The following is a 12,170-nucleotide window of genomic DNA, read 5'->3' as shown; positions in this document are numbered from 1 at the left end:
CTGGCAAGTCATTTAACCCTGTTTGCCTCAGTTTATCATCTGTAAAATGAAGTGGAGAAGGAAATGGCAAAACATTCTACTATCTTTGCCAAGAAAACCATAAAAGGGGGTCATGAAGCATCGGACACAACTGAAATGACTCAATAACAACAAAAAACATGTATGTTAACTTTACTGTGCCCTCCTTCTGTGCTCCTGCCCCTTAGCTCAGAGCTCTGTTGCCTCCCATCCCCCCATGAAAAGTACTCCCCAACAAAAAGCCTTAAAAAAAAAAAAACTTGTCTAAGTGAAAATAGAATGGATTGCAGAGAGACTGCTACCACTGCACTGTGGAACTGAGAAGAGATCTCTGTCCCCCTCTGCCCACCTGCCAGTGTGTCTGGATCCTCCATATCTGTTTTCTGTCCATCCACACCTTATATCATCTGCAAATAGTGATAATTTTGTTTTTTTCTTTAATTATGCTTATTTCTAAAATTTCTTTTTCTTGTCTTGTTGCTATAGTTAGCATGTTTTAGTACTATATCAAATAGGAGAGGTGACAGTGGACATCATTGTTTCATCCCTGATTTTACTAGAAAGGATATTAATCTTTAGAATAGTGCTTGGTTTTAGATGAATATAATTTATCATTTTAAGGAAAGGTTCATTTATTCTTATGTTTTCAAGTTTGTGTGTTTTCTAAACAGAAATGTATGGCATATTTTGTGAAAAGCCTTTTCTGTATCTATTAATATAATCACATGGTTGTTGTTGATTTTGTTTTTAATATGGTTAATTAAATTTATAGTTTTCCTGGTATTAAACCAACCTCTTAATTTCTGATATAAACCAATATTAGTCATAGTGTATTATCTTTTCGATTTGTTGTTTTAGCCTCATTGCTAATATATTGTTTAAAACTTTTGCACTGATAGTCATTAGGGATATTGGCCTATGGTTTTCTTTTTCTGTTTAAACTCTCCCTGGTTTGTTTATCATGACCATCTCTGTATGGATTGAAGAAATTTGGTAGGTTCCCTTATGCTATTTTTGTAAACAGTTTATGTAATGGAATTAAGTTCAATCAGTGGAATAGATTTGATATACAATATTCAGAAGCAGAGAAAAACAAAACAAAAAAACAAACTGCAGCACAGTGTTCAGTAAATCCAAAGACCCTACTTAATGGGGGAAGAATTCACTATCTGGCAAAAAATGGTAGGAAAACTGGATGGCAGTCTGGTAGAAACTAGGTATAAATCAACATCCCAATAGTCAATTATATTGTATATGTGACAAATATAAAAATATTCAGATGTGTATGTGACATAAATATAAAAGATCATATCATAAATAAATTAGAAGAGTAAGAAAGAAATTACCTTTTAAATCTATGGAAGGACAAAGTATTCATTGTCAGTAAGGGCTAGTGAGGAGGTGTGAGAGCCAAGATGTGCAAATGTGTAACTTCAGGGAATAGTGAGTAGGTCAGGTTGACTAAATACTTTGCATATCATTTGGAAATTGTCTATTTTAGCAGACTACTGTTCATAATAAACCTATTCTCAGTGGGTTCTTTCCTAACAGTTCTCTGAGGATGCTAGAGACTAAGTGTTCCCTAGTTTTTCTTTTATTGTTTTCCTTCTTAAAAATATTAATTGAAAATGGAACTTATCCTAAAATGATAAGTAATATTTACCTAAAATCATCAGCAAGCATTATCTGTAATATGGATAAGCTAGAAGCCTTCCCAATACAATCAGGGTTGAAGCAAGGATGCCCATTTTCACTTCTGTTGTTTAATATTTACTAGAAATGTTAACTATAGCAGTAAGAGGAGAAAGAGAAATTAAAGGAATTAGAATAGATAGTCAGGAGAGGGAGAACCAGGAGAGTTCTGAGGAGGGATGAAAAGGCTTGGAAAAACTACTGTTGTGAGTAGAGGAGTAACCTTATTAGGGAAATAGAAAGGATTTACTTTATTACATTTAAGGCCCAGTTGAGATTACATAGTATTAAATTGTAGTGAACCTAGTCATCACAGTTGCCTGATTTTTCCAGCTTTGTTAGCATCATGTGGGCAGGATTAAAGGTAGCAGATGGTGGGAATAATCTAAGGCTTGGCTGGATTAGAGAAAAAATGAGAGAATAAGGGATTACAGAGAAGAGGATATGCAGAGCTGAAGTGGTTGATAAAAGGTTCAAGATGGATGGGAAGGGAGTTGTAGCCAATGCAGGGGAGATGGACTGAGAGGAATGGAGGGTGTAAAGAGATTGAAGATCATTAGGAGGGCTGGTGTTTGCAAGGCAGAAGGACTGGTGGAATGACAATAAATTATGATCAGATAAAGGAATTTCAGGTTTCATGCGCATGTTAATTAAATACTTGAATAATCAAGTCTGTGACCATTTCTATATGTGGCTGAGGTGGGGTGGAGGAGTAGGTCATAGGAAATGAATAGGTTGAGGAACTGAGAAGTTATCAATATGTGTGTTGAAACCACCTAGTAGGAAGACAGGCATTGATTAGGATGAGAAAGAGCTAGGCACTGAACATATTAAGAAAACAATAGGAGTGTCCTGGAGGTCCATAGATGACAGATCTCAGAATCTTCATTGATAAATATGGATTGAATATGAAAATGTTTTTCCTTAAGCACAGATCTTACCATATCCCTTTCCTACTTAGTAAACTACAATGGTTCCTTATTGATTCTAGGATAAACTAAAACCTCCTTTGTTTAACTTTTGACACTCCCAATAACCTAGCCCCTGGGATCTCTCTTCCTGACTGCAGTGCATATTTCTTTTCCTCCCCTACTTGGAGATTTAGTGCATCCAACTTTCTCTCTGTTCCTCATGCATAGCATCTTATCTGCTGTCTCTGTTCCCTTGTACTGGCCATCTTTCTTGCTTGGAGTGGACTTCCTCTACATCTCTGACACATAAAAGTCCCCTCTATTATCAGGACATAGCTTATTGTCTTTTGCCTGACTTCTTTCCTGATCCCTATCTGCAAGTGCCCTCTCTCCCTAACTGTCTTGTGTTTAGCTATCTTGCATTTATTTAATTCGTTCTCCTTATATTTATTTTGTCTATTCTTATTTATACTTATAAATGTGTTTATTGTCTCCATTAGAATGTGAGTTACTTTGATTGTCCCAAGTGTTTTATCGTTTTATTTGCATCCTCAGCACGGTGTTTGACACACTGTATATAGTTACTTGGTAAATGTGATCTGCTTGATTGAATAAAGGGATTACTCTGAAGTACAGAGTGCCCAGTGGAGATTGAATATGAATTGTTAATGTTCTTATTAGGTATGACAGAGCAATTGTCTGCAACATGCCAGTAGGAGCAGAGAAAGCAGAATAGTGAGATGATAGATGAATTGTTTTCTTTAAATTTCTCAAGCCTAAACGTTTTAAATCGTGAAAACCATGATCAAATCCAAAACTTGAAGTCAGTATTTCAGGGTATCAAAAAGGAAATAGTCTAGGGGGCGGCTGGGTGGCACAGTGGATAAAGCACCAGCCCTGGATTCAGGAGTTCCTGAGTTCAAATCCGGCCTCAGACACTTGACACTTACTAGCTGTGTGACCTTGGGAAAGTCACTTAACCCCCATTGCCCTGCCAAAAAAAAAAAAAAAAAAGGAAATAGTCTAGCAATAATGGAACCAGAAGGCAAAATTGAAAAATCCAGAGGTTACAAAGTAGCACTGATTAAAAGAGAAAAACCTAGAAACTAAGTTATGCTTAAAGATATCACATATGGAAAAATATGAGTACTAAATATATATGTGCCCCATGTTAGGGCATCTACGTGCTTAAGAAAAAAGATTTTTAAAAATCTATATGGAAAAATAGATGGTCAAACAATAATCATTGGGAATATAAATGTGTATCTTTTAGACCTAGAGATATCCAATACAATTATAAAAAAGAAGAAAGTTAAAAAAACTGAACAGAATTTTAGAAAAAAAATTACATGATATAGCTCTGATCATTCATGGAGAGTAATAATAAGTATGTGTATTTTGTAATTTTAAAAACTGACTTTTGCATTAGAGCAAAAAAATACCCATAAGCAAATTCAGAAAAGCAGAACCTTCTTCACTGATTAGATTGCAATAGTAGTTCTAATAAATAAGAAGAATTTCAAGAAAAGGATTCAGATAAATGAAGACCAAATAATAGAATGAATAAATATGTCAAAGAACAAATAAGAAAAACAACTTTTATTGAAAGGAATGATAATTTATCAATCTGTCAAAATTGAAAGATAAAGACAAAGTACTTGTCAAAGAAAAATAATCCAGATGCTCTGCCCATCAGTTCTCTTTAGTGCCATTTCCAACTCCTCTATAAAAACAGATAGAACAGTTGTAATAGAGTTTAAGTATGATGGCTCCACTCTTCTCAATGGTACAAAGAGTTTTATTTTTTTTCTATACTATATCCCAAAGAGATAAAAGGAAAAGGACTTACATATAGAAAAACATTTATAATAGATCTTTTGTCTAGTGGCAAAGAATTAGAAATTGAGGGAATGCTCATCATTTTGGGAATGACTAAAAAATTGTGGAAAATTGTGATCGGATACTATTGTGCTGTAAGAAATGGCAAGGAGGATGATTTCAGAAAAGCCTAGAAAGACTTATAGTTGTTTTCTAGTTTCAGTATTTTTTTTGGTTGTTGTTGTTATGTGCTCAATTCATTGAGATCCTCTTTCACTCTTTTCAAGGAAAGTGCCTGTCTTTTGCTTTTATTTTAATATTTCTTATTTTCTCATGGCATCAGTGGCTTCTCTTTGATCCATTCTAATTTTCAAGGAGTTTGTTGCTTAGGCAAGCTTTTATACCTCTTGTGTTAAGCTATTAGTTCTCTTTTCAGTTCCTTCTTCCATAGCTTTCCTTTCTTTTATAATTTTTTCTCCAGTAGCTCACTTAACATTTTAAAAAAATTCTTTAAAATTATTTTTCTTTTTTAAAAAGCTTATGCTTCATTTCTTCTAGGAATTCTAGTCCAATTTGTGTCTAGAATGTGTTTTTCTTTGAGGCTTTACTTGTAGGTATTTTAATTTTTTTTTTTTTTTTTAGTGAGGCAATTGGGGTTAAGTGACTTGCCCAGGGTCACACAGCTAGTAAGTGTTAAGTGTCTGAGGCCGGATTTGAACTCAGGTACTCCTGACTCCAGGGCCAGTGCTCTATCCACTGCGCCACCTAGCTGCCCCTACTTGTAGGTATTTTGTAATCATTCTCTTCTTTTTGGTTTGTGTCTTAAGCATCTTCATGATCATAAGAGCTTTTTCTTTTTCTTTTTTTTTTTTTTTGGTGAGGCAGTTGGGGTTAAGTGACTTGCCCAGGGTCACACAGCTAGTAAGTGTTAAGTGTCTGAGGCTGGATTTGAACTCAGGTCCTCCTGACTCCAGGGCCTGTGCTCTATCCACTGCGCCACCTAGCTGCCCCCATAAGAGCTTTTTCTGATGTGATTTTATATGTGTGGTTGTTTGCTTATTCTCTTTTTCTACTTTATAATTTCAGATTCTATAGTAGGGCCTGGCATTGTGTACTTCTGGAGAGGTCTGGACTGATCATGTTGTTGCTTTATTATAGGAATTGAATGTTGTAAAATTCCAGACCCTTAGGGAAAGCTCAGGTTAGGGACCTGAAAGGTTTCCATGTTCCCAAACTGATCTGATCCAAGGCATAGACTGTCGATCACTGTCCCATCTGGTCTGAACTATTCATGTTCCTGACCTGCATTTGGGTCTGAGCAATAATAAGACTTCTGGCTGGATTCAACCATTGTTAATCAGCTGGAAAGTTCTACTCATTCAGAATAACGGAACTCTTTTTGGCGTGGGATTCCTGCCCTGATTATTCCTCTGAAGTTTGAGGTAGAAGCTAGAACTGAGACCTCCCTCTACTTCTGGAGTCTAAGCCACGCTGCTGCTGCTTGTTTCTGCATTTCTTCCTTGCCTAGGGCCTTTTGACTCCATCGAAATCTTTGATTCAGGTGACTTCCTTTGTCTGTCCTGGATCTGTAAGTCAGAACTGGATAGTGGGTGATAAAGCTGCCAGTTGGTACTTGTTTCTGAGGGAAATATATGGGTTTGGGACCTCATCTTGCTCTTCTTTGTGTATAGGCCCTGAGCATTGCCAGACCCTTTCTCAGTGTCCCCAGAACTCTTCTGTTTTACTGTGCCTCTTCCTGGGCTGGACAGTTGATTCAATGTGCTTTTTTCCCCTTAGCTTTCTCAATTAAGATTCAGTCTGATACATTTTCCCAGTCTATTTGGAGGGCTTTTGATAGAAAGCTTGCTGTATTCTTGCAACTCTGCAATGTTTGTTCTCCCCAAATAATTTCCTTACACATCAAATAGCCTCTTCTGTGTTCAGTTGGGCAGCTGAGAAAAATCAGTTGTTTTATTTATCCTTGTGTGTTTCCAGTTTCTTTACAAATTTTGCTTTTGCATTTAGGAAGTCAGTGCTAACCAACATTATATAATTATAAGTAGAAAATAGAACTTGGCTTTGTTGAACACTTTATGGTACACACGATTGCTTCTCTACATTTAAAAAAAATTCATTAATACATTTTTTAACACCAAAATCTTTTTATCATTCCATTTTCCCTTCTCTTTTAATACCTAGCCCTCTTGTTTTTCTTCACAGATACTTTGAGTTCCTTGAAGACTCAGTTTTTTCTCCAGGACATAACCCCATGTACTGGCTGCACTCTCCTTCCTTCTCTATTTTGAACTCTTGGTGAACATGTTCAACACTTTATTCCCTTTTTCCTTCAGTGATCATGCCTTGCTATGCCCTTCACAGCTACTGCTACAGAAAGTCAGAAAATCATACTCATTGGGTCTACTAACCAATTTATTTTCTATGATCTTAGCTGGGCTATTATTGCAAAAAGGCAATCTGCTTATACTCCCTTAATCAATTCACTCTCCCACTCCTCACAGCTGCTATTACAAACTTGTTTTATCTCTCCTCAAGACTTTGATAATACCCCCTTTCCCGTCCTCTAGATTAAGGACATTGCTCATAATTTACTGAAAAAAAAAATTGAAGCCATTTGATGAGAAAACGATCTTCTCACTTGCTCCTTCTCTTAACTAATTCATGTGCCTCTAGACTTTCCTCACTCCAGTTCATCCTCCGCTGTGCTGCTATATTGATCTTCCTAAAGCACAGGTCTGACCGTGTTATCTTCCTATTCAGTAAAATGCAGTGGCTTCCTGTTACCTCCATGGCAAATATAAAATCCTCTTCCTAGCTTTTAAAGACTATCAATTTGGCCTCTCCCTACTTTTTTTTCATTCTTCTTACACATTGCTCCCTAAAATTTACTCTGTGATGACCCTGGCTTCCTTGCTGATCCTTGCACAGTAGACTCTATCCCTCCACTCAGAGCATTTTCTCTGGCTTTCAGCACCCCCCCCCCCCATCCTGCAGTGCTTTCCTCCCATCTCTGCCTCCCTGCTTCCTTTGAGTCCCAGCCAACATCCCACTTTGTACAAGAAGCTTTTCCAGTATTTCCTTCATCTTAAATTAAAACTACATGAGCATATGACTAATGTTTATTAATATTCTTATAAAGTATGATGTAGATAGAGAGCAAGCAAATACTGGATTTGAAATCCCAGGACCTGTGGGTTTAAGTCATGCATGTAACATTGATTTGCTCCCCCCACTAGCCTGTGAGCACCTTAAGGGCAGTATCTGTCTTTTGCTTTTTTTGTATCCCCAGTGATTAGCACAGTGCTGTCTACTAGTAGTACCTACATAGTAGGTGCTTAATAATATTTATTGCTTGATTGTCTCTAATCTTAGGCAAGTCACTTCATTTCTCTTAATCTCAGTTTTTACCCTTGTCAAAATTTCAAAGATATTATACTATGGAGGTCTATTACTATTTTTCTTTTCTTTTCACCAGAAAAATCTCATAGTATAGAAAATTACAAACAGGGAATTACAAAATATATTTAATTATTTCTCATTTATTTGAATTATAAAATGCCTTTTAAAAAAATGCCTTCATTCAGTGAGATAATCACAATGTTCCCCAAACTCATGTTATTTTGTATTTAGTTCAGCCAACATTTATTAAATTACTCATTATGTTCAGAACACTCTGTTAAGTACTGAGAGAGGGGCAAAAATTAGTTAAGTTTAGTTCCTACCCTACAGGTCTTCAAAAAGTAGTGGGAGAGTGAGCTCTCAAACTCAGGACATGATTGCTCCAAAGAACATCCAAAAAATTCCATAGGACAATTCCTGGAGCAGCAAAATCTACAGAAGAATGTACTGAAATCATTTTCCAACCAAGGATGGCTTGGAAGGTCGGAAGGAGGGAGCTGCTGTGCTGAGACAGGAGTGGAGCCCAACCCCACGGTCACGCTGACACAGATCCAGTCCCAGGAAGGCAGCCTCACCAGAGAAGGAGACCCCCAGAGCCTCTGAATAAGCTGGGTCATCTATGTACTAGGGAACAGGCCAAGTAAGTGAAGAACCTGCTCTTCCTTGAATCATACCACTTGGGACCTCCTGAAGCTTGGGATAGTGCAGCCTGGAAACAGTGCCCCACTTTAAGGAGCTAAAAGTCAAGTCAAAGAAAGGCAAGATGAGCAGACAGAGAAAGGTGAGGACCATAGAAAGTTTCTTCAGTAACAAGGAAGAATGAGGTGCACCTTCAGAGGAAGATGTCAACATCAGGGCCCCTATATCTAAAGCTTCCAAGAAAAATACGAATTGGTCTCAGGCCATAGAGGTGCTCAAAAAGGACTTTGAAGTTAGAGAGGTAGAGGAAAAAATGGAAAGAGAAATGAGGGTGATGCAGGAAAGATATAAGAAAAAAGTCAACAGCTTGAAAAGCCAAATGGAAAAGCTCTCTGATGAAAGTAATTGCCTAAGAATTAGGATTGAACAAATGGTAGCTAGTGACTTTATGAGAAACCAAGACACAATAAAGCAAATCCAAATGAATAAAAAAATAGAGGACAATGTGAAATATCTTCTGGGAAAAACTGCTGACCTGGAAAATAGGTCCAGGAGAGAGAATCTGAAAATTATTGGTCTACCTGAAAATCATGATCAAGGAAAGAGCTTAGACATCATCTTCCAAGAAATTTTCAGGGAAAATTGCCCTGAAATTCTAGAAGCAGAAGGTAAAATAGAAATTGAAAGAATCTACCAATCACCTCCTGAAAGAGATCCCAAAAAGAAAACTTACTGGAATATTATAGACAAATTCCAGAGATCTCAGGTCAAGGAGAAAATATTGCAAGCTGCTGAAAAAGAAAGAATTCAAGTACTGTGGAGCCCTAGTCAGGATAAGCACAAGATCTAGCAGCTTCTACATTAAAGGACCAGAGGGAATATGATATTCCAGAGGGCAAAGGAATTGGGATTGCAACCAAGAATCACATATCCAGCAAAATTGAATATAATCTTTCAAAGGAAAAAAATGGAACTTTCAGGTATTTGTGATGAAAAGACCTGAACTGAATGGCAAATTTGACTTTCAAAAACAAGACCCTAGAGAACCATAAAAAATTGGAGTTGGGGAACATACCTTGGGTCATGCAGTGGGTGACTGTCTTGTATCTGAGGCCAGGTTTTGGCTGGGGTTCCCCTGGGTCCAGGTTGGGTGCTTTGTCCACTGTGTCACCTAGCTGCCCTCTGATAACATCTTTAGGGTAAAATTGAGGGGTGAGAGGAATGCACTGGGGGGGGGGGGAAGCATGAGGTGAAATCCCACTTGAAAGAAACAGGAAAGGGCTTATGGAGTGAGGGAAGAGATGGGGTAGGAGCAGGGCAGTAAATGAGCCTAACACTCATCAGAATTGGCTCAAAGACCTTAATCTCATCAGAATTGGCTCAAGGAGGGAATAACATACACACTTAATTGTGTAGAATAATCTATCTAACCCTGCAGGAAAATAGGAAGGGAAGGCAATAAAGAGAGAGGGGCAAAAGAAGGGAGGGCAGATTAGGGGAGGGGACAGACAGAAACAAATCCCTTTTGAAGAGGGATAGGGTGAAAGAAGATAGATAATAGAGTAAATATCATGGGGAAGAGAATAGGATGGAGGGAAACAGTTAACAGTAGTAATCATGAAAAAGAGAAAAGGGAGAAAAATTGTACAAAAAATATTTATATCATCTCCTTGTGGTGGCTAAGAACTGGGAATCAAGGGAATGTCCATCAGTTGAGGAATGACTGAAGAAGCTGTGGTATATGATTGTAGTGCAATGGTATTGTGCTATAGGAAATGACAAACAGGATGATCCCAGAAAAACCTGGAAAGACTCATATGAACTGATGTATAGTGAAGTGAGCAGAACTGGGAGGACATTGTATATAGTGACAGCAGTATTGTTCAATGAGCAATTGTGAATGACTTAACTATTCTCAGCAATACAGTGATCCAAGATAATGCCAAGGGATTAATGATGAAGCATACTATCCACTCCCATAGAAAGAACTGGTAAAAAGAGCACTTGTGGATTGTACACATATAACCTATATCAGATTGGTTGCTGTCTTGTGGGGGCGGGAAGGAAAAGGAGGGAGGAAGAAAAATTTGGAACTCTAAATCTTATGAAAATGAATGTTGAAAACTACCCTTACATGTAACTGGAAAAAATAAAATAAATGTTTGTTGCATTGAAATCTAGTGGGGGGCAGCTAGGTGGTGCAGTGGATAGAACACTGGCCCTGGAGTCAGGAGTACCTGAGTTCAAATCCGGCCTCAGACACTTAACACTTACTAGCTGTGTGGCCCTAGGCAAGTCACTTAACCCCAATTGCCTCAAAAAAAAAATCTAGTAGGAAATATGCATATACAGGAAACTAATATATAATAGAACATGTTAAATGCATGATAGAGGTACAGAATACTCTGTAAGGTTTTTTTTTTGGGGGGGAAGCATTGTCATTACTCAGAAGGACGATCAGGGAGGGTTTCTTGAAGAAGTAGCAATATTTTAGGTGAATAAGAATTCAAGAGGTGATTGGACCATAACAGGCAATGGTTTCAACTTTTTCACTATCAATGAAGTAAAATAGTTTAAAAACAAAAGGCCCTCAGTGGAAAATGTATTATCACTCTTTTGATGGAGTCTAAAATGTGAGTCCCTTGGGAAAAGCCTATTCTTTGGGGATTCTTTATAGTTCAAATTGCACAAATGTGCTACATCTTTATAGAATTCAAGTAGCAAAAATAAATTCTTACTATTAAATGTGAAGTTCTTTATAGAACTTGAACTTATAATTTCAGAAAATTCAGAAATTCTAAAATAATTTCTTGAATTTTTATGTCACTCTTTGGAGAAATAGTAGTTAGAATATTGTTAGAGTCTGAAAGGGGAAGGGAATAAGGATTTAGATAGTCCCTACTGTCTACTAGGCATTGTGCTTTCTGCTTTTTTTACAATATCTCATTTGTTAAGCTGAGTTTGACTCTTGCCTAGACACTTAATAATTATATGCCCCTGACAAATCACTTAACCTATGTTATCCTCAATAAATAAATACTGTAGGGTTTGTTAGTACAAAAGTTAATTACATCTGTTCATAAAGTCTTCCAAAGTTTATGTAGCAAGAAAAAAGAAGTGGATCCTTTGGAAAACAATTTGAGATTATGCTAGAAAAACTTCATACTTTTTGACACCTCAGTTCCATCACAGGGTATGTATCCTAAGGAGTTTAAAGACTGAACATAAAAATAGGGGAATAGCTAAACACATTATGGTATATGAATGTAATAAAATAGTACTATGTCGGAGGCAGAGCCAAGATGGCAGAGGAAAGGCTGTGACTCTCCTGCGCTCCCGACAGTTCCATCCACATACCTCTAAAAATAATGCCATAAGACAACTCCTGGAGCAGCATAACCCACAAAAGAACAGAGTGAGACTATTTTCCAGCCAAAGACAACTTAATAAGGCTACTGGGATAATTTGCTGTTTCAGGTGAGAGAGGAGCTTAGTGTGTGGTGCAGATCCAGCCCCAGCCAGGCCAAGCCTCTAGAGCCTTGGAATCTTCAACAGCTTCTTCTGAAACTCAGCTCACAGACTAATGAGGGGGTCCAGTGGTTGACTAGGGGTGAAATAGCTGTGGCCTCTTCTGTAGCCAAGGCAGAGCATCCATATTCTGATCCAGTAAGCAGA

General features: G+C 37.5%; 1 protein-coding gene across 6 annotated transcripts in view; it reads left to right on the top strand.

Moving 5' to 3' along the window:
• Positions 1-12,170, top strand: part of FER (FER tyrosine kinase) — a 284,636-nt gene that overhangs the window by 28,828 nt on the left and 243,638 nt on the right. Inside the window, exon 4 of one of the 6 annotated variants that reach the window (XM_043975820.1) lies at positions 6,660-6,752. The exons of the other annotated variants lie outside the window; for them this stretch is intronic. The gene's annotated coding sequence lies outside the window, so the exon portion shown is untranslated. The remainder of the gene's footprint in view (positions 1-6,659; positions 6,753-12,170) is intronic. 6 annotated transcript variants of the gene reach the window in all.

The sequence above is a fragment of the Dromiciops gliroides genome, chromosome 1, assembly GCF_019393635.1.
Source record: "Dromiciops gliroides isolate mDroGli1 chromosome 1, mDroGli1.pri, whole genome shotgun sequence".
NCBI classification, from domain to species: Eukaryota; Metazoa; Chordata; class Mammalia; order Microbiotheria; family Microbiotheriidae; genus Dromiciops; species Dromiciops gliroides.
Note: the sequence above shows the minus strand (reverse complement) of the source record. Positions and strands in the feature narration are given on the sequence as shown.